We start from the raw sequence: 6000 nt of genomic DNA, 5'->3' as shown, positions 1-6000 counted from the left end.
TTTTCCATAGTCTAAGCACTCATATTTGTTCAAAAATTTTCATCCCTGTGCTTTTCTAGTTGGATAGAACTGCCTTCTTTAGCCTTTCTCTCCTTTTTCTTTTGTGAATATCTTCACCTTTAAGAATCAGTCCAATTCCCATTTCACATTTTAAAAACCCAATTATTTATACCTGTAATTCAAGTACTTGGGAGGCTGAGGCAGAAGGATCACAGTTTTGGGGCCATCCTCAACAATGTATTGAGACTTTTTGCAGCCTAATGAGCCCCTGTCTTAAAACAAAAATAAGAAAAACACTGGGAGTGTAGGTCAGAGGTAGAATGCCCTGGGTATGATCCCTAATGCTACACAAAATAAATAAATAATATCTCAACTAGCATACCAGAAGCTAGTAATAAAATTCACATTACGCCACCTTTTATAGCTCAATTACACAAAAATCAGAGTGGCATTGGGCATCTGCCTAGGCAAAATAGATTTCCAAATTGGCGTAAAATATACTTAATATTGATAGCTCTGTAATTTACAGAAGAGTCCAGAATGAGAGTGATGTAATGAGGTTTTATTTGAAGTTTTTCATTAGATTTAAAAGGAGCAAGAGGTGAAAATCAATAGATTATCTTGCTATGAAGTAAAAGTAAGTCAATCACCCATCTATCTTAATTTAACCCGTGAACTAAGGAAGATAATATTCAGTCCTATGAATGATAGCATGGTAATTTTTAAAGACCACACTCAATATTTCCACAAAACACAAAGGTAGGTTTTCACTCCTGGCTCCCAATGTAATCGACCACGAAAATGACCCCTAAGTCATGCAGGCAGCCTTTCCTCTCACTCTGTGTATCTGGCATTTCCTTCATTTGTGCCACAGTGCACACAAGAAAACAAATATTTCTTAATCATCAACTATAACAACAAAGAAAAATAACAGTGATAAAAAGGTCTGCCTTCCTCTCTATGAGAGCAGGATGGAAGTAGATTGTCAAGAAGAGAGGGCACACCATTTATTTGCCGAGAGTCTCCACGAAGTTGCTGAGGCTGGCCTCCATCTTCTTGTCTCAGCTTCCCAGGTGCTGGGATTACAGGCACTCGCCACCACACCTAGCCGAGGGCGCACCACTTAAAGAGGTAAAGTCCACCTGGGCTACTTCCAAAGCTGTGAGCTGAAGATGCCACTAACATTTTAAAGACTCTATTTTCAGAAATAGAAATAACAACAAACACTTTTCGTCCTAGCTTCCTCTTCAGTGGTGTTCTGTAACGAACAACACGTAACTCTCAGGGGTTTGAGACACAATATTTTATACTTTTTTTGATGTATTGTAAGGATACGTCATACTAGGTATAGTGAGATAGAAACATACAGGCACACAACTGTTGGAGCACTTTCCTCTGGTTCCAAGAACATTTTTTTCCTCTCCCCACACATGTCTTTGATAATGGAATTGATAATTTTGTTTACATACATAGCATTATTGCAGCTGTTATACACCCTCTATGTCTATGCCCCCCTCCATCCCACAGGGATTTTCTAAACCCCCCTCCCTCACTCCATTGGAGTCTTTGCTCTTCCATCTGATGTTACTCTTATTTCCAACTTTCTCTTTAGCTTCTACATGTAAGAAAGAGAAAACATACATCTACTCATTTGGGGGACTGGCTAATCTCACCTAGCATAGTATTTTCAAGTTCCATTTATTTCCTGAAAATGGTGTGATTTTGTTCTTCTTGATGGCTGAGTAAAGTTCCATTGTGTGTATATACCACAGTTTTGTGATCCATTCATCTGTTGATGGACAAGCCGGTTGGTTCCATAATCTGGCTACTGTGAATTCTGCTGATACAAACATGGATACAAACATGTACTTCTATAATATTCTGGCTTCAGTTTTTTCAAAAGATGCCCAGGAGTGCTATCTCTGGGTTATATGGTAGTTTCATTCCCGATCTTCTGAGAAACCTCCTCAATCCTCTGATCTCTCTGTGTCTGTACTAATTTGCAGTCCCACAGTGTAATAGAGTTTCTATTTCCTCACGTGTTCACCAGCATTTATTATTATTTGTGTTCTTGATGGGTCCCATTTTATCTGGAGTTACATGAAATCTCAGTGTAGTTCTAATTTGCATTTCCCTGATCTCTAATGATGTTGAAAATTTTTTCATGTATTTATTAACCCCTTTTATTTCTTCTTCTGAGAAGGTGACACTATTTCACACTTATGGGGTAGATTGGCTGAAGTTCAGATGGCTTTAACTGGTCTCAGCTGGACAATGGAACTTAGGTCAGCTAGAGATTGGCTATCCATATTCTCCTTCTGGACCCGGGTTGCAAGAGATTGCAATGGCTCCATGGAGTGGACATGTCTCATGGAAGAAGTCAGAAACCAAAGTGTAGAAAGAGAAGAATCATGGCAAACTTCTTCTAGCCTTTGTTCCTAAAGATAAGGTCAATGCCACTACCACCCACATTCCACTGACCAAAGCAAGTGGCTTAGTCAAGCTCTATATCACCAGGATGGAGAAGTGTGTTCCACTATCATGAAAATCTGTTTGAATACACACCATGTGGCTTCTATAAGAAGGTTCAAATGAGTCACACTACATAAAGCACCAAGCAGGGCTTAGTGGTAGAACACTTGACTGGCATGCATGAGGTCCCGGGTTTGATTTTCAGTACCACAAAAAAGGCACTAAGCTTAGTCACTCAAAATATTATAACTATTATTGGCCATCAAATTATGCAATTAAGTGATCTTAAAATTATGAACACAGTTCTCAGTCTTGACTCTTCAGAGCCCTTGGAGATGGGTATAAAATCACTTGATAGCCATAAAGGGAGTGATTACTTGCCAAAGAAGTGTTTTAACCATATGAGGTCATACATATCAATATTCTGAAAGTGACTAAGATGCAGGCTATTATAGTTAGATATAGAATAGCCCCTGAAGCACTCATAAATTGATGTGATTGAGTCATGAGGGTTGTAACCCAGCAGTCGGTAAATCTATGGTAATGGATTTATCTGAATGGTATCCTGAGCTGGTAGGATGTGGCTCAATAAGGTGTGTTCCTAGGGCTGCAGCCTTGGGGATTACATATGGTTCTACTTTCTTGTAGGCTCTAGATAGAGAGGAACAAGAGCTAGCCCTTTCTTTGGTGGACTGGTGAAACTGCTGTAAGTTGTATTGCTGAACAAAGAAAGTGATGCAAATTGCTAAGCTTTTTAGAGTATCTGGCAGAATTAAGCTCCGTGAGACATCCTGGAATTCAGAACCTACTTTTTTGTGAGTTGTTATTTTATCATTTGTTTTTGCAAGTCTTCGTGATGATTTCTGCTCGTGAGCAAAACATCAGTTTAGGAAATGCACTTTTAGAGTTAAAAAAAAATCCCTATAGAATATTTTTGGCAGGTTAAGAACAGCCCTGAGATCCTGTTTCGTTTTGACTCATTTTTCCATCAGGAAGGAGGAGGAGCAGGAGGAGAAGGAGAAACCATTATTTTGACAGGAAAAACACATTTTAATGAGCAATAATTACTTTCCAAAGTAAAAAAGATGAGATAAATACATTTTTACAAATCTATTTAAAGTTTGCTTTATTAAAAAGAACAACTGGTTTCTCCTATCTTTTGTTTCATTTGATCTGCTACGACGTCCTGTAGCTTGTGGCCTCTAAAAAGGTCCACCATATACTTATGAGAAAATGAGGATGGCGACAGCAAAAGTCTTTCAACTATGAGGAGAGTCATTCGGACTGGTTCCCATCGTGTGCCCTGGGCCCTGTTGTCTTTCTCCCAAGTTCAAGCTTATTTTAACCATCAACACAGTACTCAAAGTAGTACATAAGGACCAGGAAAGCCTTATAGGTGCAGGAAAGGCTCCCTGGCTGAAACAGATCAGAGACCTTGCTCAACTGGCCCTTTTATCTGCCCCCATCACTATTCACTTCAAGACTTGCCAAAAGCATTCCGAGTTTTGTGATCCATTCATCTATTGATGGACATCTAAGATGGTTGGTTCCATAAATTGGCTGCTGTGAATTGTCCTGTGAATCCTCCAGGACATCAAGAAGCCCAGTTGGAAAGCTGAGGAGTCAGGCCACTGGAAATTCCTACTGGGCCATGTGACTTAGGTCCCAGCCTACTTCTCAATCCTCAGCCTGGTTCTGAAGACCTCTATTCTGTACCCAGAGATCCAACGCATCTCTGTGATGACTGGGGAGTGTAGAAGAGTAGTCCTAAGAAATAAAAGTGTAATCAAACATAAAATAATATTCTATACTCATCATAATGTCAAGAATTGTATTCTGACAATACACAATATTGGAAAGAATGAGGACAAATAGGAGCTGGCAGACGTGCACATTTATACAGTTTTGGGGAGAATTGTGGCAACATGTAAAAAAATCCTGAAGGTGCACCAACACTACAGACCAGCAATTCTGTGTATATCTATTTTTTCTAGAGAAAATGTAACATTTAGATACATGAAGATATAAGCCAAGATAATTGCTATCAATTACAAAATATATGTTTTTAAGTGCTTTCTAGACATGGTGGTGTATGCTATAATCCTTGTACCATAAAAAAAGAAAAAAATCACCATCCTATTTGGCCAGCTATTTTGTATAACTTTATATACTTATGATTACCCCTGTAATAATAGTATATTTTTGGCATTTAACATTTTACATAAATTTTACTAGAAATATTATTTAATACATATTTTATTTTTTTCTTTTCTTTTCCCTATTGGTAGATATTAATTTTTTGCACTTAATTTATTTTTTGTGTGGTACTTGGGATTGATTGAACCCAGGGGCATTGTATTCTGCCTCTGAGCTATACCCTAGTCCTATTTTTATTTTTTTATTTTTTTATTTTGCTTTGAAATAGAGTCTCACTAGATTGCCATATGTCTAGATACATTGACTGAGGCTGGCCTTAAACCTGTGATCCTCCCTTCTCTGCCTCCCAAGCCCTGAAATTATAGGCATGCACTATCATGCCTCATTTGATGATGACTCCCTAAGGAAGAAAAATGATTTGGGGATGGGTGGGAATTATAGAGAACTTTAATGTTTTCTCTCCTTGATTAAAGACTGAAGCAAAAACGATAAAAGGTTAAGAGTTATTATATTTGGATCATGATGACACAGTCATACATCTTTTGGTTCTCAAAGGTATTTTTTTTAATTTCTAGAAAATTTAAAAAGTATTAGTAGCCAAAAATAAGAGTAGTGAAGCCCTTTATGCATAGTCAATCTTTATGAAAAGATTGTGTTGCTTAATCCTCAAAATAACCCCATGAGATCACGATTTATTTTCTGTAGGGAAATTTCAGGTTTAGAGAAGTTAACTACAGCCAGTGGAAGACAGTGCTAGGTAGTCCTAATTACACACACAATCCTGGGTATTCTAGGCCACTGCACCATATTGAAATTTCCCTTCACTGAAATTCCAGACCTAACCTCAATTCTTTCTATCCCCTACATCCTGGTTTTCATGTCTTCTAAAACACAAGAACATGTATTAACTTTATCTCCTCTTCATACTGATCCACTTGTCTGGACAGAGAATTATTGAGCAAAATTGCACACCTACCAGATGCAAAGTACACAAACCGTTCCCAAGCAACATGCTGATACCTGGGTTCTTCATGATCACCAGATCCCTCGGACACAGCGCTGAAGGGTTCTGGACCATCATATGCCAGAGCCAACTCAGGGTGTGTCTTTGACATATTTTTTCTGTGTTGTTCAATACTAAGAATTTAACTTGTGGGCTTGCACCTGTTACACAAGTGCTCCACCACTTCATCCCCAACATACTCCATTTTTGACACGGCATTGCTGGGCGAGGTGGTGGAGCACTGGACTGTGACCAAGAGCTGACCTCCAGGGAACATGTGCAGGCTCGATTCTGTGCTCCCAAGTAAGCACTAAGCGCAAGCTAATGTCCATTTCGCCAAGTCTGTTTTGCCTATCCAGAGTGAAATA

Source organism: Muscardinus avellanarius, assembly GCF_963383645.1.
Source record: "Muscardinus avellanarius genome assembly, chromosome: 3".
NCBI lineage: Eukaryota > Metazoa > Chordata > Mammalia > Rodentia > Gliridae > Muscardinus > Muscardinus avellanarius.
The sequence above is the reverse complement of the archived record's forward strand: the minus strand, read 5'-3'. Positions refer to the sequence as shown.